Below are 21,901 nucleotides of genomic sequence, written 5' to 3'. Positions count from 1 at the left end.
AGCTTTTTGTTCCCCATAGAGATAGGCTATACTATATAAAATAATCGTGTTGATTATGTGTCTTAAAATAGAGGATATACAGTTGGTGGTATTTAAGATTACTTTTATCTCTAATTCATGATCTGTACATTTTACTAAATAGATGCAAATAACCCCATAATCATTACTTTTTCACATATGTAAAAGTACACTGTTCTTTAATTGAAAGTCTGCTGGGTGTTCTGGCTTAATTTTCATCTGGTTATTCAAAGTAGCTTTACCTGTGTAAATATATCTATGCTCATTTGGGAGTGCTACACAGTTATTCCAATTGCCCATTGTGGTCTTTCATTGATCCTGTAAAGTAGATTTGCTTCTGCTTTTCTTTAGGGAAGAACTTGGATAATTTAAATCTAAATGGTATAAAGAATATTAAAATGCTCTTGGGAAATGTTAATGCAAAATGTTGAAGTCTTTGAAATTTGTATGATTGATATACAAAACTTCTGTAGAGACAGACACTGGGAAGAATAATCTTAATTTGAACTAATTAATTGGATTTACCTGTGGTCATTTTCTTGTTTTGAATTTTAACTTAAATTATTACTCTGAGGGCAGGAACTGACTGACAGGCAGTTAGGGGCATTTTTGAAGCCTCATTGAGGAAGGTATATTTCTCATGCTCTATAAAGAGTTTTAGAAATCATTTGCAATGCCCAGTTAGACAATACACCTCATCTTCTAGGGCAAATATTTCAATCATTCTTTTTCTTCCCTGTGCCCCCTACACATGGTTATGGCTTAACACATTCTGTTGATTCCACCTCAGATGCTTCCTTTAAATCATACGTTAGGCCTTCCTCACATCTTTGGTGGATCATAGTGACTTGCATTGAACTGAACATCTTATTAGAGAATTGTTTCTCTATTGAGTGGAACGAAGCACATTTCTATTACTTGACTTTGTTCTCTAGTGATAAGCTCAATTTCCTTGGGGGGCTCCAGAACAGCCACCAAAATGCTAAAAAAAAAAAAATTCTCAGACTTATCTGATCATCTTTCTACTAACAGCTTGTCCTTGACTGTAAAATAGAGTCTAATCACTTGGCAAAGAGATGCCTTACTACCCTCTCATTCCTACCTCTCTCACCACTTCCAACCCTTTCCCAGCCCCAGACTTTTCAACCCACACACACATTCCACCTATGCTTTAGCCACTTCGGTGGCTTTCTATTCTTTAGATACATGATGTCCTTTTATGCCTTTGAGCCTTCATGCGTGACTTTTCTCCTAGCACTAGTGCTTTTCTCCTTGTTACCCATCTACCTTGTTCAACCCAGTGTTTCTCCTCATCAATCAAGGTCCAATTATACATCCTCCTCTTTGTGGCATTCTTACGTATCCCAGGAGAGAGTTATTGCTCGTATTAATTTATACCTGCACCTATCTTTCTTTTGCCACACTTCATTAACCGTCGCTTTGTCCTATGTGTGTCTCTCTCACTCCATTGTTAGCTCCTCAAAGGTAAGATTGTTGCTTATTTCATCTGTATTTCAGGAGGCATAGCTCAGTAAATGTTTTAGGACTGAATAGATGAATGAATGGAAACTTCCTGTCTCTGAAAAACTTGGAGCCCCCAGACACATATGCAAATTCTATCAATAACATAAAGGATAGAGACTCAAATATGAAAGAGTTAAGAATCTGCATGTTATATATTCACTTGAAGAGTGAATTAAATCATATATGGTATCTATGTGGTAAATATGTCAAAGGACTGAGAATAAAATTTAGGGAAGAGAAGGCAAAACCTTAAGGACCTGCCATGGCAGACAGAGTTCTTTCATTTTCTCTGCAAGGATGGCTGGAGATAGCTCAAGTGTCTTTTGAAAACCAGCTGAGGAGAATATCAAAGAAACAGCAGAATAGGTGGTTCATCTCCTGCTATTATTAAAGGATTTTACTTTAACCTTGGCACACCGGTGTACTTCCACTAAATAGTTTTTAAACTGTTTGTTCAAATATTTCAGTCTTCTGTTGGGAGCTGCACGGGCCTTTCTAGGTCTATGCTTATGACCTCGGAGACTACCACGTAACGTGTTTACCAGGAGGCACAGTCCTTGAGCACTAATACCGATCATTTAAACTGAAATGTTGGTGTCATGTGTGACTGAATTTGACAACGTTTAGAAGAGTTAAGTGAGATAAGTGAGAAAAAATATATCCTCTGAATGTAGTGTTAGTCTGTGTAAACCACATATTTTAAAACTATGCAGGCATTAGAATAGATAGTAAATAGGTACTACTTTTAGGCTTCTATTTTCCCCCCCGGTTCTGAGTTTGAGGTTGAGCAGACCTATGTGTACTTCCTTATTTGATTTTGGCTTGAAATCAAAAACATACATACTAAGAAGAGTATTGGGTTAAAAATCAGAAGCTGCAGATTCTTGTCCTGGCTGTTTTAGCACAGTATAGAATTTGTGCACTGTTAGGGAAACCATTTAACTTTTGTGGCTCTTACTTTCTTTAACTCTGAAATGAGAACTATATTAGCTGCTATAATCCCACTCAAGGATCACGTGAGATGTAAGAATGGAAAAGTCATGGGTTAGTCAGCTGTGGGTGTGCTTGACTTGATGGAAAACGTGCAATTAGAGCTATAGTTCAAATTGTGAATAAGAAGGCTATTTCCCCACCCCCTACCCTCGTGCTTTTTAAAAGCTCAACAAACAATCTTAAAAATAACTAAAGTCGTAACTTCAGGCCATCAATCAAAAATAACCTAAAACAGGCATCATAGAATTGTGCTGGAATGTTTGTTATTAGTCTCTGGGGACATATTTGCAAGCCCAGTTTGTTGGAAGCTGAATGTCTTGTGCGGAGAGGTCGAACACAAATTCTCCCGAGAACTGATGAACTACTCTCCCATGAAACAAAACAGCTGACTAGAGCTTTCCATTTGAGCAATTTGTTCTGTGAATACTAACAAAGAAAAAAGCGCCTCACTTGATTTTCTTGGAGAAATTACATTCAGAGTCATGAAATTATGGAGTGATTAATGAAATAGAGGTAAAATGTAATTCATAAAAACACATTAGTATAACATCAAAGTATTTATCAAGCATTTTATTCTTTAGAAATAAAAAGGGAGGATTCTTTAAAAATACATAGGTTTAATACCATCCTTGATTTTTTAACACTGGGATACAAGAACGTTTTCAAGACAAAATGAGTATTGCCTTTAAAGATGAAATTGGGTTTTCTATGACTTTGTCTATCCAGATCCCAATGTTCTGCTTTTTAATCATTAGGCTTGCCTCTACAATTTTGATCCCAAAGAAACCACAATCATTTCGGTATATAAGTCTAGCGTGCCCTTCTACTCTCTGCAAACTTGCTCTGTTAGTCCTATAAAAGATGTTCTGGAATAGTAAATCCAGTCCCTGGATTACCTTATGACTCTCTCAAAGGCTTGTTTGAGGATCTGATTTAGTACCAAGGTTTGGGATAGAGAAGAAACTGAACTGAAAAAGATAATATATTTTAAAGTACATAGTATAAGCTTAGCACATGATAGGGGCAGGTTATTCCTTGTGTACGAATTGTCAAATCAATCCTATTTTTTAGAGATGAACTCTATAGATGGGCACAACAGATCTAAAATAAATCATAAAGTATTCCCCTCCTCTTCTCTATGCTCCTTGGGAAATTCAACAAGTACTCTATCAAATTCCTCAAAAGTATTAATTGTGTCAGGACTTTTTGTGGAGGAATCATTTTTTTTTCTCTATTTAAAGATCCTCCTCTTCATCTTCTTCCACTAACTACACTTCAAGTTTCTGATCACTGGTAGCCGTGTCCAGCAGTGGGGAGGGAAGTCCATTGATTTACCTCCCAACACTGTTTCTACCTGCTTCTCCTTGCACTTAATGACAAACGCAAGCTTAACTAGCAAGAAGTATGATCTGCCATTGCAGAAACTCAATCTAACAAGGAAGGACTGAATCTGTAACCATGGTCCCATCTATAACACACTATCAGCTGGATAACTCCCACGTCGCCAGGTAGTTGTGGGCATAAGATCACATGAAAAATTTGCCATGGTCTGGAGCAATTTGACTTATCAGAGAGGAAGAACAATGCCTTTTGCACCCTTTTTTCATTTTTGAGTTCAACATGATTTATGAAGGGATTATGAATTGGTTACCATAAAACCAAAATGACTATTTTATTTTCCTGGATTTTTAAAATAAACATTAATCTCCTTCAATAATGAGTGATGAGAAAAATCAATCCTTACTCAATTAAATCACCTTAAATGAATGACACCTATGCTTAATTTAAACAGTGGCTTGAGAGAAGCCTCAGTTAATAATCTGGAACCAGGAATTTAGAGGAACTGTGTATAGGGTTTCAAGCACCACAATCAGACGATTCATTCTAATCCTATATAATATTGAACAACTAAAAGTATATTCTCTCCACAATATAGGAAAATAGAAAAGTTATTTTATATGTTTTTCTTTAAAACAAGCATGTTTTAAAAGAAATAAACAGCTTCTATTTAAACAATGCATGGATAGTATTGGAAACTGTCCAATAAAATGAAGTGTGTACTTTATTTGGAAGGTGGCCAATATAAAATGATGGATTGGGGCATATATTCTTTATCTAATAGAGCCTATAAAGCAATTTTTAAAAATATATGATTTACCTAAATGACAATTCCAGTTAAACAAATTAGAAAGAGCTTTCAGCTATTCAACTAAGAGTAATAAATAAGATTTCACAAACCATCACATAATTATTTCCTGAGATGACGCCAAATCTAACCCTATAATATACTGGCTTTAGTTTATCCTGGCAGTGATGTGTATTATGACCTCCTTAACATTTGTAAGACATAATGATAAAAGAAGTGCTCATCTCTGGGCCTTCTAAAAAAGGGCACGCCTATGTTCTGTTCCTCTTCTGGCTTAAACTTCTTTCAATTCTGAGGTTTGTAAGGGCACATTTATAAGTTGTATTGTTATTATATGCTTAATGAAAGCTCATTGTGTTCCTCTTAGACATTTTTCATATTCTGTCTTGTATTATAAATGTTTTGGGTATTGTTGTATTTCTAATAACTGAAATGTAAGGTCACTGAAAGCAACCATTATGTTTTACTCATTTCTGAATGGCGCTAAGCCGCATGCAAAACTTACTGGGTGAGCTTAAAAAAATTCTTGGATAAAACTGATAGTAATTTCAAAGGGGTTCTTCTTAATTGAAAGTGGTGATGCTACAAGGCCCAGAAAACATATTGTAGCACCTCTAGTCTTCTAATGTTCTGTGATGTGATTCCTTTCCGTGATGTCTGGGGAGAAGTGTCCAGATATATTGCTTCTTTTTCTCCAACTGATAGGCCAAGTCAAAAAATACAAGTATCCTACCTCTTTATAAGCCTACTAGCAGTTTTGTTGTTGGGTATAGGTGTAGAGTAGGGATCCATCGTCTCTTTAGACCTTTTCATTCTGTTTTCAAAAACAGTAGTCACTTTTTAGTCACTTTTTTGAGTCTAAAAATTGAGTCAATTTTTAGACTCAATAATTATTAACTCTGCTGTGGGTTAGAGAGGGGAGAGCTAGACCTTTGATAACAGAAGCTCTCCCTGGCCCTTCATAGACCTGGGGAGGCCCCAGCCAGGCACTTATGTGGAACCCAGCTGCCTATCACTAAGAGCTGGTCATAAGGCACATGTGCCTCTTGTCATATGCACAAAATTTAAAATCTACCTCCCAATTATTAATTCCCAGTTCACAATTTTTTTTGGATAGGTCACAGTAAAACTTTATAAAACATTATTAACATTGTATTTGACATTTTGAAAATATCTAAATACATATATGGCAAAATCATGACACTTATAACCTGTCTTGTAAGGTAGAATGTTGGAAATTATATTCATAGATGGTGCTTTAGAGAAAATGAGATAATACACATCAAAAAAACTCAATAGCTATTGTGAGTTATACAAATATAAACATTGCTGAGGAAAGTATACAGAAAATAACATAATGACAGGTGGAAATGACAAAAATTTAATAATATGTATAGTTTGTTATCCTAACAGTACCATAACATTTGGTATTGATCAAGACCAAACCTGGCTTCCTGTTTTAAGTTAAACTGACACTTATCTTAAAAATACCTGGAGTCACCCTTGAAGAAATCACAAGAAAAAGTGCGATGAAGAGACAGGAAGGTAGCAAGGTTTACTATCACCATGTAGCCTTTTGTATTTTGGAATTTGGAACCAAATGCATGCGTTGCCTATTTCAAATATTAAATGAAATCTTTTTTTTTTTTTTTTTTTTTTTTGAGTTGGAGTCTCACTCTGTCGCCCAGACCGGGAGCAGTCACTGCAGCCTTGACCTGCTGGGCTCCGGCGATCCTAACGCCTCAACCTTCCAAGTAGCCGGAATTACAGGCGTGCGTTACCACGCCCGGCTAATTTTTTTGATTTATTGTAGAGATGAGGTCTCGCCTGCCCAGGCAGGTCTCGAACCCGCGGGCTCAGGCAATCCACTGACCTCAGCCTCCCAAAGGTGCGGGATTACAGGCTGAGCCACCGAGCCCTACTTAAATGAAATCTTATACATAAGAGACTGAATTTATTTTACTTGAATCTCTTGTTTTTTCTCATAAAATATAAAAACTAGAAGAGATAGATCAGTTTCAAGTCTTCATTTAACAGATATGAAGACTAAGTTCCAAAGAAGGTATTATCTCTGTAACTTGCTTCCTAGAATTTTTTTTTAAAGATAAATATATATTCTAAATAAAATTTTGTAAATACTTAGTACAAATGTCCACATTACTAATCCAAATAAATTTTAGCAAACTTCTTTTTAGACTAGATTAAAAGTTTGCAGTTAATGATGTATTTAGGACCAGATTGTTAAAGAAGTGAAAGAGAGTTTCTTTAAGATCAGCTAAAATTAGATGACAGTTTATTGACTCATTTAAAGTGACTTAACATTTATCAACATTTTGGTCATTTTGTGCTATTTGTTTCTCATTTTGCATTTTAAGATCTTGATTTCTCAAGAAAAAAGAAATAATTAGCTTCTATTTGGTTAGTTATACACCCAACTAGTGTTTTCTGTAGCAAATCAGTTATACAACCAACTAGTGTTTTCTGTAGTCATTTAGTAAAACAAAAATGTTTTTTAAAGTAGGATTTATTAAGAAGACAGAAGGCTGGGCTCGATGGCTCAGTTTGTAATCCCAGCGCTTTGGGAGGCCAAGGCGCGTGGATTGCCTGAGCCCGAGGGTTCGAGACCAGCCTGGCAACTTGGCGAGACCTCGTCTCTACAATAAATAAATTTTAAAAAACTAGCCGGGCGTGGTAGCACACGCCTGTAGTTCCAGCTACTTGGAAGACTGAGGTGGAAGGATCGCCTGAGCCCAGCAAGTCTGGGCTGCGGTGGCCATGAGCATGCCACTGCACTCCAGCCTGGGCGACAGAGTGAAACTCCAACTCAAAAAAAAAAGAAGAAGAAGACAGAAAAGCTCCCACAGCAGGAGGGGACCTGAAAGAGGTTGCCCAATTTACTAAAAACTAAATCTCAGTCATTGGAACAGGAAGAGGAAGAGGAGAAGTAAGGAGAGAGGAGAGGAGAAGGGGAAATAGCAGAAAGAAGAATTGTTGATAAACTCAGAAAAAAAACACCCCTCCCCTATAAGGTGTGACATTTTGGAGATCAAACCTTTTAGTGCTGCAGTCCTTTTATTGTATATTATTTTTTGAGTTGGAGTCTCACTTCATTGCCCAGGCTGGAGTGCAGTGGCACACTCACAGCCACCCCAGCATCAACCTGCTGGGCCCCAGAGATCCTTCTGCCTCAGCCTTCCAGGTAGGCAGAACTGCAGGTGCGAACTACCATGCCCAGCTAAGTTTTTGATTTATTATAGAGAAGAGATCTGCCAAGTTGCACAGGCTGTGTTATTTTTTTCTTCCTTATAAAAGCATACTTCGGATCTAAGCCAATTTGCACAGAACCACTAAATCTAGGACCTGGGAAGGATTTTTGAAATTCTCTAGTTTGGTTTGTTATTCTCATCTAACAAAGGAGAAAAACCTCGTCATGAGAGGCAAATTGACTTTCTTTAAAAGAAAAAAAAAGCTGATAAAGTAGTTAGTAAAAAATAAAAACTAACTTCAGCCAGAATTTGAGTTTCCAGGCTCCAAATAGAAACCATTTATTTTGTTTTGTTTTTCCTTATGGAAATGGATAAAAAGCTTGTTTGAAATGCCAGCTTTGGTTAGGCTGTAATTTTTTGAAGATAGAAAAAGATGAAAACCCTCTCCTTATTTGCATCTCTCCCTCTGGGTTTAATTGCTGACCAGGTAACAACCTCTTTTGCATAAATGGAGAGATTCCCTCCAATACCTAAAGCCCAGTTGCCTCTAACTGTGCCAAATGAAAGTTATCTTCAAAAGGAAGAATCTCCTCCAACATTCAGGGCAATGCAGTTTCTATTTGTTTTTGTTTATTATAGTTATCACTGGATTGCTATGGAGGTTGGAAGGAAAAGCCCCAAATCACACTTGGCTTTATTTTCTAGATCCTTACCAGAGAGAGAGAGAGAGAGAGAGAGAGAGAGAGAGAGAGAGAAAGCAGTTATGTGTGTATATGCATGGTGTGGTGTGTGTTTCTATGTATGTATTTTCGAGAATGTGTACCGTGTGAGGGTGTATGTGTGTGTGTGTGGAGCGGGGAGGTGTTTGGGTTAGGGGTGTGAAGGTTGATGTTTCCAGTTTTTCCAATATTTATGCCTAAAGCAGAGTAATCTACCTCCTATCAGAATGTGATTTAAAAAGGTACAGTGCAGAACTATATTCTGTACTTTGGTGACAACACTAATCAATAATCACAAGTTACTGTTTTGACAGTTTAACATTTGTTAGTGATAATGGGGGACATTTAATATTTAAAGCCAGCTTTAACTTAATTTTTAATCTGTTCTCAGTCTCAGAAATCTAGGCAAAATTGGTTGTCAGCATCCATCAAGGGAAAATGATTGTAGCCAAAATACTCACCATCTCCACTCGGCAGTTTATGTTTATAACATTGGAAACACAACATGTTGATCTCAAGTTTTATGCTAATTCTCTGTGTAAAGTAGGAGAGAAAAATCTGTTACCATTTCCTTGGGAACCAAATGTTCACAGTATTAGTTGATAAATATTGATTACAATTTAGTGTTATTTTAGTTGCTATCATATACATCACTTAATGTGTGCATTCTTAATGTGTCACACAAACAGAACAGAGACCTTTATTGTCTTGTTTAGGGTTGTGTCCCTGGCACCTAAAAGAGAGCCTTTGTTGAGTAAATGCAGGCAGAAGTCATATGTTTGGCCATAGAGTCTCAAAGTTTTAGGGCTAAACAGCTACTCCCTTTGTGGTTTATAAAGAAAGAGGCTAACCAAGCTCTTTAAATGACTAGTCTTTGAATCACACCATTTATGGTGACCTACATAATCCAAGATCTGTAGCATAGCATTGAAACTTTTCCACAGTCTGGCATCTGCCTCAGTCTGTCTCTCTCATTTTGAAACCCAACAGTATCAAACAGCTTTCTGAATACCTGGACTTTAGTTCTGTGCCATCAGGGTGCATGGCAGTAAAGATGCTCCCCCTTCCACATCTTCACTAACAAATTTTAGACTGTCAAAACAGTAGAGCTTGCAATTATTAGTGTTATCACTGAAAAGATCAGGTCTTTACCTATGAAAAGCTTACATGGCAGCATGGGAGAGAAACACCAAACCATTTCTTTATTCCATCACTTTTCTACCAGATTCAGACTTGACTGTATCTACATTCTCATGGCTCTCAGTACTTGACCATACACATGCTTTATCTGTGGTTATTTGTCCTTTCCACCCAATAGAAAAGGCAAGGCAGACAGTACTACACTTGTCACTAAATCCCTGGTATCTAGTGTATTGCCAGCTTATGTGGAGCACTTGGTAAATATTTATGAATGAAAGGGAGTGAGAGAAGAAAGGAGAGGGGATTATGTATAAATGAATGGAGGTATGCACAGGGTGCTCTGAGAATTTCAGGAAATTTCAAGAAAACTTCATGTAAAACTTCTTCCAGCCGGGCTCGGTGGCTCAGCCTGTAATCCCGCGCCTTTGGGAGGCTGAGGTGAGTGGATTGCCTGAGCCCGCGGGTTCGAGACCCACCTGGGCAGCGAGACCTCATCTCTACAATAAATAAAAAAATCAGCCGGGCGTGGTAGCACATACCTGTAATTCCGGCTACTTGGAAGGCTGAGGTGGAAGGATCGCTGGAGCCCAGCAGGCGAGGCTGCGGTGGCCGGAAGCGGCCACTGCACTCCAGTCTGGGCAACTGAGTGAGACTCCAACTCAAACAAGACAAGACAAAACAAAAAACAAAAAAACTTCTTCTAGAGCTGCACCTTGAAGGTTGAATAAAAGATAATCTCCAAGAAGAATTAAGGGAAGGGTCTAAGCAGAGGGCAGTCCACACAGCTGGAGGCAGTGAAGTAGCATGGAGGAGAAAGTAGACTACAAACCCGTGAGTACCAGTAAAAACCAGAGGACAATGTTTTGTCCATACTTGGATAACACTATAAAGCTAATTCTTTTTATATGTCAGAGCTTTAAAAGCTCAGCTACATATGGCTATGAATATACTTATCCCACTGTTTTCTTCTTGGCCAACTGAAGACTACACTGTAAAGGAAAATCCATGTCATTTCTGTTAACTAAAAATCTCTCTTCCTTGGCATTTCAACAATTTTCACTCATGACTTAAATTTAAAAGGGATCAAGAATGCTTTTTTAATTTAAAAATCATATGAAGGAAACTTTCCTTCTCCCAGATTTCTGTGCTTGCCACTTAAAGGAGTTTCTCTCTTTTTAAAGTATTAAGGATAAAATGACCCTCCCCAGGCTCACTCATTCTACTCCACTTGAGGAGTGACTTAACTGATAAGTAACTGGGCAGAGGAGTACTCTTAACATAGATTCCATATTCTCTCCCTCACTGCATTGGGAATTGCCAACATACATGCCTAACTAAGCTCCCTTCCTGGATTGAGCCCCCTTTAACTGTCTCAACTCATGAAGGACTTCTGCAGGATCCAAGCTCTCTACCCACACTAGGAAGAAACTTAATTCTGGCTGGGAAGAGCCAGGTTTACTCCCTTTCACAAATCTTGTTTTCTAATCCAGCTTTAACCATAATGAAATTGGTAATAAATTGATCCATATTTGATTCCTGTATCTATTTCTCAATTGTTTAAGAATGCTAAAAGGAAAAATGCAATTAAGTGCAACTTTCAATCTACACCTATGTACAATAAAGGTAGTTTTATTCTTATCTGTTTGTTATATTGTATGTGCATGTGTCTAGAGAGAGGTGGAATGGTCAAAAAAGACATATACATGTTAATTTTTATTAACCAGAATGTTAAATTAGGCAACATGACCCAGTCTCTGATTATGCTAGTTATTGTAGTTCAAAAAATGACTTAATGCAAACACAAGGAATGAATTCATAGCATTATTTGTAATCTCTTATTTCAGTAAAAAAATCAGAAACAAATATTCCATTTACATTGATTGTAATCATCATTAATTCATATTTTAAATGCTTTTGAATATTAAACTTGTTACCTATTTTCTCTTTAAAGTACAGTTTGTTAGATTTTTGGGTTTTGAATATTAGATTCCCAGATGGAATTATGATAATGACATATATTTATTTCTATTAATCAATTGTTTTTAGAACACTTGGTGTCTAAGTGAATAATATAATGAAGTACCATAATGTGGTTTACAACGTGATTTTGTGTATATTATCTAGATAGTGTTTTTGAATTATTTTATGTTTAAGAATTCTTTAAAATCTAATAAAAGCTATTTACCTCTTCTTTAAAATCTGTACGTATGCACGTGTCTACAGATATTTCTCTACCTCAGAAGGCAGGGTTTCCTGGAACCAGGCTCTAGAATAGAGGTCTGCAACTCTATATAACCCATGGGCAAATTTAACTATTGCCTGTTTTTGTATGGTGTGCAACCTAAGCATAGATTTTACATTTTTAAATGATATAAAAAATAAAAACAATATTTTTTGACACATGAAATAATATGAAATTCAAATTTTAGTATCGATAAATAAAGTTTTATTGGAACATAGCCACACTCATTCATTAGCATACAAATATGGATGCTTTCAAGCTACAACAGTAGAGTTGAGTAGTTTTGAAACCTAACATATTTATTGTTTGACTCTTTGCAGAAAGCATTTGTTGACCCCTGATCTCAAATTTCAAAGTATGTTTTATGTTTTTAATTGTATTTTTCCAGGTGTTTGTTAAAGTATACTTAAGCTGAATTAGGATTTGAAAAGAGCTTTCTAATACTGCTTAAAATAATATATAATTATTTGTCAAATGATTTTAAAAATCATATTGAAAGTCATTAACATCATGTCTGAAAGAGTATTTAATGGCATGGTGACATACTTATATTGCTTCAAGTGAAAATAAAAGTATGAAATAAAATAATCAGTGTGATAATTATATAATTTTTTAAAAGTAGAATACAAATTTAGAGGGAAATATGCTTAAATGTTAAACCTCTTGATTGAGGTTAAGGAGTGTTTAAAGTGTTACATTTTATTACTTTCCAAACAGTACAATTAATGTATCACTTTAGTTATAAGAAAAAATAGGAAAAACATTGGCTTAAATAAGAGTATAATTGTTCAGTTAAAAAATTATAGGTCAAAGGTTAAAATTTTCTGTGATAATATAACTAGCAAAATGTTCAAGGAAACAAATGAATAGATTGAATATAATTAAAGGACTGGAAATCTTTTTTTTTTTTTTCAGTTGGAGTCTCACTCCGTCGCCCAGGCTGGAGGGCAGTGGCACACTCACAACCATCCCAGCATTGACCTGCTGGACTCCAGGGATCCTTCCGCCTCAGCCTTTCAAGTAGCCAGAACTACAGGCGTGCACTACCACGCTCAGCTAATTTTTTGATTTATTGTAGAGATGAGGTCTCACCAAGTTGCCCAGGCTAGTCTCAAACCCACGGGCTCAGACAATCCACTTGCCTCAGCCTCCCAAAGTGCTGGGATTACAGGCTGAGCACTGAGCCTGGGCAAATCATTTTTATAAATGAATTCTTAATTTAGACAACATAACAACTTGATGCCAGATGCTTTTTTTAAAAAAATGCAAATCATACCCACAAATCTACTAAAGAAGTGTTGATCTTTATGTGAAGAAAAGAAAAATCATGCACAAAGTTGGAAACATTGTTAGTTCTAATGAAAGGCATTTGGTAAAAATTGATGCCAAAGAGGTCCTTGTCCATAGGGGCCTCATTGGTAGTCATTAACATAATGTAAAATTTCATGATATAAAAAATTGAGTCCCTTGACTGAGTTTTCTGTAGATCTATACTGGCTTGATCTAATTGATGAATAAATGAACAAACAAATTACATGGATATATGACTATTTGGCTCTGTAAAAAAAAAATCGCTTATTTTTTCTCATAAAATACAAAAACTGGAAGAGATAGATCAGTTTCAAGTCTTCATTTAACAGATATGAAAACTAAGTTCCAAAGAAGGTATTTATACATCTAAGTTCCAAAGAAGATATTATCTATATAACTTTATTTCCAGAAACATTAAAAAAAAATATAATGTATATTCCAAATAAAATTTTATAAATACTTAGTACAAATGTCCACATTACTAATCCAAATAAATTTTAACAAGCTTATTTTTAGACTGGGTTAAAAGTTTGTAGTGAGTGATATATTTACAACCAGATTGTTAAAGTGAGAGAGAGTTTCTTTAAGATCAGCTAAAATTAGATGCCAATTTATTGACTCATTTAAAGTGAACTTAACATTTACCAACATTTTGGTCATTTTGTGCTCTTAAAGATCTTGTTTCCTCAAGAAAAAGAAATAATTAGCTTCTTTTTGGTAACAAATTAGAAAAATTTCAAAATTAACAGTTTGAAAACTTGATCAGGAGAACTGTTATTAATCCTTTAAAAGGAATTAGTGGGATTGTGCTTTTAATTTGGGTCTCTGCCTGCTAGTTGCTGGTGTAAAGGAATGCCATTGTCTTTTACACATTTATTTTGTACCCCGAGACTTTGCCAAAGTCCATTATCAGTGCAAGCAGGTTTTTGACAGACTCTCTTGGATTTTCAAGGTATAGGATCATATCATCAGCAAAGAGGGATAACTTTACTTCCTCTTTTCCTATTTGGATACCTCTGATTTCCTTCTCTTGTCTAATTGCCTGAGCTAGGACTTCCAACACAATGTTAAACAAGGGGGGTGAGAGTGGGCAGCCTTGTCTTGTTCTAGTTTTTAGGAGAAATGTTTCCAGTTTCTGTCCATTTAGCAATATGTTAGCTGTGAGTTTATTATAGATGACACTTAGTATTTTGAGGTATGTTCCTTCTATACGTAGGTGTTTGAGGGTTGTTATCAAGAAGGGTTGCTGAATTTTATCCAAAGTTTTTTCAGCATCTAATGATATAATCTTGTGGTTCTTGTTTTTACATCTGTTGATGTATCCAATTCTGATTCAGAACCCTAAATACCCACACCTTAAGAAATATGATAGACAAGTGGGACCTCATCAAACTAATGAGCTTCTGCAAAGCAAAAGAAACCATCAAGAGAGCAGGGAGACAGCCCACAAAATGGGAAAAAAATATTTGCCAACTGTATATCTGACAAAGGCCTAACATCTAGGATCTACAAGGAACTCAAACGTGGTGAAAGGAAAAAAAACAAACAGCCCCATTAAAAAGTGGGCAAAAGACATGAATAGACACTTCTCAAAAGAAGATATACGGGCAACCAACAGACACATGAAAAAGTGCTCAGCCTCACTCATATCAGAGAAATGCAAATCAAAACCACAGTGAGACACCACCTAATCCCTGTAAGAATGGCCATCATTAATAAAACAAACAACAACAGATGCTGGTGAGGAACACTTCTACACTGCTGGTGGGAATGCAAACTAGTGCAGCCTTTCTGGAAGACAGTGTGGTGATTTCTGAAAGAACTAGAAATTGACCTTCCATATAACCCAGCAATTCCCCTATTGGGAATATACCCGGAGGAACTCAAATCATTCTACAAAAAAGATACCTGCACAAGTATGTTTGCTGTAGCTCTATTCACAATAGCAAAAACATGGAACCAATCATGTTGCCTATCCAAGCTGGACTGGATAAAAAAAATGTGGTACATATACACAATGGAATATTATGCAGCCACAAAGGACAAACATATCGACTTTGCAGCAACTTGGATGAATTTGGAGTTGATCATACTCAGTGATCTATCACAGAAACAAAGAACAGAGTACCCTATGTTCTCACTCATAAGCGGACCTTGAACAATTATAATACTATAAGAAAGCAATTGGCATTAGTGGGAAACTGTCAGGGAAGGGGGGGTGGGTTTGTCAGTTGAAGAAAGCTGCTAGCAGAAGGAGGGGCATACCTCATCAACAAGGGTACCTGCATAATCAACGTTTGTATACCTAACCCTGAATTGTACTCCACATCTTTATAATATTAATAAAAAAGAATTAGTGACAGAGGGACGTCGGCAAGATGGCTAACTAGAAGTCCCTAGTACTTGTCACTCTTCTATAGACAGCCAGAACAATGAATGAACAATTACATTTTAATAAAAATTACTGAAGGATAGTACTGGAGTGCATAAGGGGAGTAACAGAAACCTGAATGAATGAGCACAAAAACTTGGGAGGTCCACATAGAAAACAAGGAAATGCCAGACTTCCATCAAACCCACCCCCCAATAGGAATCAGCCAGGAACCAGGAGGAGCGTCTTCTGACAGTGAGGAGTAAGTTAAAGGAACCCAACAACCCTATCAATACCTTGAACATCAGCAGCCCTCCCCACTGGGGTCCCTTGAAGTCCTCACAGCACCAAGCCTAGCTAGCTAAAGGACATTCCTAGAGTTCACATAGCTGTGCTCCTTCCAGAGAAGGAGTGTACACTGTATCCCGTGCCCTGTGGCCCCCACGGCTACTATTGCTGGATAATCTTGAAATAGGAACCATATGGCCAGAGTATGTCTTGCTCAGGGGGTAAGTAGCCACAGCTTCCCTTTTTTTCTTTTTTCTTTTTTTTAAGTTGGAGTCTCACTCTGTCACCCAGACTGGAGTGCAGTGGCCACTCCTGGCCACTGCAGCCTCGACCTACTGGGCTCACAGTGATCCTTCCGCCTCAGCCTTCCAAGTAGCTGGAACTACAGGCACGCGGTACCACACCCGGCTAATTTTTGATTTATTGTAGAGATGAGGTCTCACCACGTTGCCCAGGTGGGTCTCGAACCCGCAGACTCAGGCAATCCAGTCACCTCAGCCTCCCAAAGTGCAGGATTACAGGCTGAGCCACCGAGCCCGGCTAGCTTCCCTTTATCTCCGAGGCTAAGCCATCACTGAACTATCCCAGCCTGAAAGCTAAACATCCCTAAGCTGTGCTGTGAGCTGCTGCAATACCTTTTCCCATGGGGCCAAGTGGAGGTGGAATTGTTCCATACACCCCTTCCCCTGCTACTGCTGAAGCCAGACACTGTCTCCTGGGAAAACAGTTCCTTGACTGCTAAGAGAAGTTACACTTCCCTGGTGCTTAAGTTGAATCAGCACCCTACATCCCAGAAAAGGGTGCCTTGGCCACCTTTAGCAGTCATGCTCTGAACACCTAAACCGAAGTGGTGTTCTGCATCCCATGGAAGCTGCCTGTGCCTCCCAGAACCATCACATCCTCTAGGCCTGAGCTGGAGTGACACGTTGCTCCCAAATTAGTGCCTTGGGTGAGCTGAGCAGCCACACATCCCAGGGCTGAGCTGATGTAGTACCCCATGTCCCAGAGAAACAGAGCAGTAGCTGAGCTGAGCCACCCCACCCCACAGGCCAAACAACTCAGGTATCCTACTTCCCTGGAGCTGGACTAGACCGCTAAAGTCTGAGTTGCTGAGATACCTCCCTCTCACAGGAGCGGAGTCATTGCTGTGCTGTTTCCTGATCACCCCACCCCCACTCCCCAGGGCCCAAACAACAGCTCTGCTCCACCATTCTGGAGTATTTACTACAAAGGTACTGGGCCTCAAAGAGTCTGGGATACTTCTGAGCCCCACAATCCCAGGGTCTAGAGTCGCTACTACATAGTACTTCATCTCATGGGAGCTGAAGTAATACTGAGCCTTATTTGCTCAGGTTCCTGAATTGCAGACATACCCTGCTCTCCAGGTCCAAACCTCCACAATTTCCCTTATTCCCTGGAGTCGAACCAATGCTGTGCCCTGCCTAGGGATAGAATCTCAGCTCCAACTCGAGCCTCCGGATCCTAGCTGCTGGCAGTGCTTCAGAATTACATATCTTGACCCTGTTTTACCCTGAGCAGAGCTGTTGTTGTTATTTGTTGCAGTCTGACAGTTAAGTTTCTGAACTTGCCTGTGTGCACTTATGTTGATAGCACTGTACAAATAATTGTATTGGAACACTCTCCCTACTTATCTGATCTGGCCCCCCAATGACTTTTTTCTTTACCCAAAGATAAAGAAAATATTGAAAGGAAGACATTTGATATCATTCAGGACATCAAGTATAATACGACAATAGCTCTGATGGCCATTCCAGAAAAAGAGTTCCAAAATTGCTTTAATGGTGGACTAGGTGCTGGCATCAGTGCATAGCTTCCCAAGGGAAGTAATTCAAAGAAGACCATAGTGATATTCAGAGTTGAGTTATGTAGCACTTTTTCTAGATGGAGGTCCTGAACTTAATTGTCAGACCTCGTATGTGGGGGTTAAATGGTCACAAGGATGGAAATAATAGACACTGGGGACACTAATAAGTGGGGAGCGGAGGACTAGGATTCAGTAACTATCTATAGGGCACAATGTCACTATCTGGGGTATGGGCCACCAGAGACCCAATGCCCACCACTACATTATATGTCTGTGTAGTGAATAATCATGTGAACCCCCTTAATCTAAAATAAAAAGAGAAAAACCCAATCATCTATCTATCTATCTATCTATCTATCTATCTATCTATCTATCTATTTATCTATCTACCACTACATGTATGAATGTCACAGATATAATATTGAGCTAAGAAGCCAGACACAAGAGTATATACATTGTGTCTCCACTTCTATAAATAAAATTTAAAAGTATGTAAAAATTAACAACAATGAACATATACCTGGACATACCAATTATGAGTAACAAGACAGAATCTGTAATAAAAAGTCGTCATCAAAGAAAAACCCAGGAACCAATGACTTCACTGTGGAAATCAAACAAACATTTATAGAAGGGCTAATGTCAATTCTTCTCCAATTCTTGCAGAAATAGAAGAAAGAATTATTTCAAATTTATTTGGTGAGGCCAGTGCTATCCTGATACTCAAACCAGCCAAGGTCACAACAACAACAAAAAAGAAAACTATAGGCCACCAATATCCCTGATTAATATAGATAGAAATATCCTCAACAAAACACTAGAAAACAAAATTCAGAAAACGTATTCACCATGATTAAGTGGGATTTATCCGAGGGATGCATGGAGACTACAACATATGCAAATCAGTAAATGTGATAATCATATCAACAGACCACAAGGGGAAAAAAACCATAACATCATCTCAAAACATGCAGAAAAAGCATTTGAAAAAGTTCAACATCTTCTCATAATAAAAACTCAGCAAGTCGGATATAGAAGGAATATACTTCAACCTAATAAAGTCTATATGTGACAAACTTACACCCAATATCACACTGAAAGGGGACAAGTTTAAAGCTTTTTTTCCCTCTAAGACCTAGAATAAGACAAAGATGCCAACTTTTACTGCTAGTGCTCAACATAGTTCTGAAATTCCTAACCAGAGCAATTAAGCAAGAGAAAGAAATAAAAGGAATCCAAATTGGCAAGGATGTAGTAAAATTGTCCTCATTTGCAGACATGGTCTTACATATAGAAAACCATAAAAGCTCTACCAAAAGCCTCATAGAAGGAATAAACAAATTTAGTAAAATTGCAGGATATAAAATCTACAAAAAATCAGTACTATTTCTATACACCAATAATTGACTAGCCAAGAATGAAATAAAGAAAACAGTCTCATTTACAATTGACATTTGCAATAGCTACAAAAAAATTGCCTAGGAATAAATTTAACAAAGGAGGTGAAAGATCTCCAAAGAAAACTGCAAAACACTGATGAAAGAAATTGAAGAGGACACAAAATAATGGAAAGATATTCCATGTTCATGGATTGGCAGAATTAATATTGTAAAAATGACTATACCAATGCAAATGACATATGAATTTAATGCAATCCAATGACATTCTTCAAAGAAATAGAAAAAAAAATCCTAAAATTTGTGGAACCACAAAATACCCCAAATAGCCAAAGCAATCCTGGGGCGGAAGGGGAGGAACACAAAACTGGAGGCATCACACTGCTGGGCTTGAAAGTATACTACAAAGTTCTAGTAACCAATCCAGCATGGTACTGGCATAAAAAAAGACACAGATCATAGATACAAAAAAAAGACACATTGACACAAACCATAAACACATAGGCCAATGAAACAAAATAGAGAACCCACATATCTACTGCCAAATGATTTTTTAGAAAGGTGTCAAAAACATTTAATGGAGAAATAACGGTCTCTTCAATAAATGGTACTCAGAAAAATGAATGGAACTACGTGAAAAGTATGAAATGACCCTTATTTGTCATCATTTACCAAAAAAAAAAAAAACCCCTCAAAATGAATTAAAGACTTACATGTAAGACCCCAAAATATGAAACTACTAAAAGAAAACATAGAGAAAATAATCCAGGCCATTGTTCTGAGCAAAGATTTTGTTATGAATAAAACCTCAATAAAATAGTCAACCAAGCAAAAATAGACATATGGGATTATGTCAAATGAAAAAGTTTCCACATAACAAAGGAAATAATACTGAATAAGAGAAAATATATATACTTTTTTGAGTTGGAGTCTCACCCTGGCTGGATTGCAGTGGCACACTCATGGTCACCCCAGTGTTGGCCTGCTGGGCTCTGGTGATCCTTCTGCCTCAACCTTCCAAGTAGCTGGAACCACACACCTGGCTAATTTTTGATTTATTGCAGACATGAGATCTCACCAAGTTGGGCTGGTCTCGAGCCTGCGGGCTCAGGCAGTTCACTTGCCTCGTCCTCCCAAAGTGCTGGGATTACAGGCTGAGCCACTGAGCCCAGCCAAGAAAATATTTTCAAACTATTGATCTGATGAGGGATTAGTATCCAATACAGTACAAATAAAACAAATAACCATTCCAAAAAATGAACAAATGAGCCAAATACACATTTCTCAAAAGAATACATGCAAATGGCAAACAAGTATATTAAAAAATGTTCAACATCACTGATCACTAGGAAAATGCTAGTCAAAACCACAATGAGATATCCCACCCCAGTTAGAAGCTATTATAAAAAAGTCAAGAAATAACAAATGCTGTCACGAAAGGGAAATTTGTACACTCTCAGTAAGATTGTAAATTAGTATGACCATAATTAAAAAAAAGTATGGAAATTCCTAAAAAAAAACCTACAAATATAACTATTATATAATCCAGCAATCCCACTACTGGGTATATTCCCAAAGGAAGGAAAATCAGTACAGATATCAAGATGTCTGTAGGCCTATGTTCATTATAGCACTATTCACAATAGCCAAGATATAGAATCAAGCTGTGTGCAATAACAGATGAACAGATAAGGAAAATGTGGTATATATGACAATTAAATACTATGTAATCATTAAAAAAAAACCAATTTTTTTTTGTCATTTGCAGCAACATGAATGTGCTTAGCGGCCATTATCTTAAGTGAGATAAGGCTGGCACAGAAAGATAAATACATTGTCACTCATGTGGAAGCTAAAAAAGTTGATCTCACAGAAGCAGAGAATAGAACAGTGGTTACTACAGGCAGGCAAGGGCAGCAGGAAAGGATGAGGATACCGAAGGTTGTCTGAGGTGTACAAAAGTATAGCTAGATGGGAATGAGTTCTAGTGTTCTACAGTCCTGTAGGGTAACTACAATCAACAGAAATATATGGTATATATTCAAACAGCTAGAAGAGTAGCTTTTGAATGTTTTAACACAAAGAAATGAAAAGTGTTTGAGGTGATAGATATGCTAATTACCCTGATTTGGCCATTACACACGGTATACGTGTACCAAAATATCACATTGTATCCCGTAAGTATATACAATTACACGTATATTTAAAATAATAAGCAACACACCAAACATTTAAAAAGAATAAAATATGTTAGGGGTCATGTGGCTATTACATGTTACTTACGCTCTTATAAACAATTGTAAGGTTATTAAATCAACTCAAGGAAGAAAACAAAAACCCAGAAGCCCATTTCTCCACCCCTACTTCCACGGTACCATCTTTAGGGCTAAAATTACAATGAAATTAGAAACAGTACACAAAGTATGTTTTCAAATAATGTGAACAGAGAATCTGATATATCAGAGTAAACTATTGTAAAATAAACCTCAAGATTCACTGGGTGAGACCTCCCCTAGCCAAATGAATAAACCAGGGGATTTCTCGAAGCTGTGCTCACTCATCTCACTCATCAAGTGGGAGGAGTAATGAGTTTAAGGTCCTGTAGTGCCAGAATTAAAACAGAAGAACTTGAGAAAAAAAAAATAAAATTAAAAATAACTACTAGCCAGGCTTGGTGGCTCAGCCTGTAATCCCGCGCCTTTGGGAGGCTGAGGTGAGTGG

At 37.3% G+C, this 21,901-nt stretch overlaps 1 protein-coding gene across 2 annotated transcripts in view; it reads right to left on the bottom strand.

Annotated features, from left to right (window-relative positions):
- FHL5 (four and a half LIM domains 5) overlaps nt 1-21,901 on the bottom strand; it is a 53,772-nt gene that overhangs the window by 26,587 nt on the left and 5,284 nt on the right. Inside the window, exon 2 of one of the 2 annotated variants that reach the window (XM_008072138.1) lies at nt 1,458-1,463. The exons of the other annotated variant lie outside the window; for it this stretch is intronic. The gene's annotated coding sequence lies outside the window, so the exon portion shown is untranslated. The remainder of the gene's footprint in view (nt 1-1,457; nt 1,464-21,901) is intronic. 2 annotated transcript variants of the gene reach the window in all.

This window comes from Carlito syrichta, unplaced genomic scaffold, assembly GCF_000164805.1.
Source record: "Carlito syrichta isolate Samal-C Ts95f unplaced genomic scaffold, Tarsius_syrichta-2.0.1 Scaffold314865, whole genome shotgun sequence".
In the NCBI taxonomy this organism is placed as follows: Eukaryota; Metazoa; Chordata; class Mammalia; order Primates; family Tarsiidae; genus Carlito; species Carlito syrichta.
The sequence above is the reverse complement of the archived record's forward strand: the minus strand, read 5'-3'. Positions and strand labels throughout refer to the sequence as shown.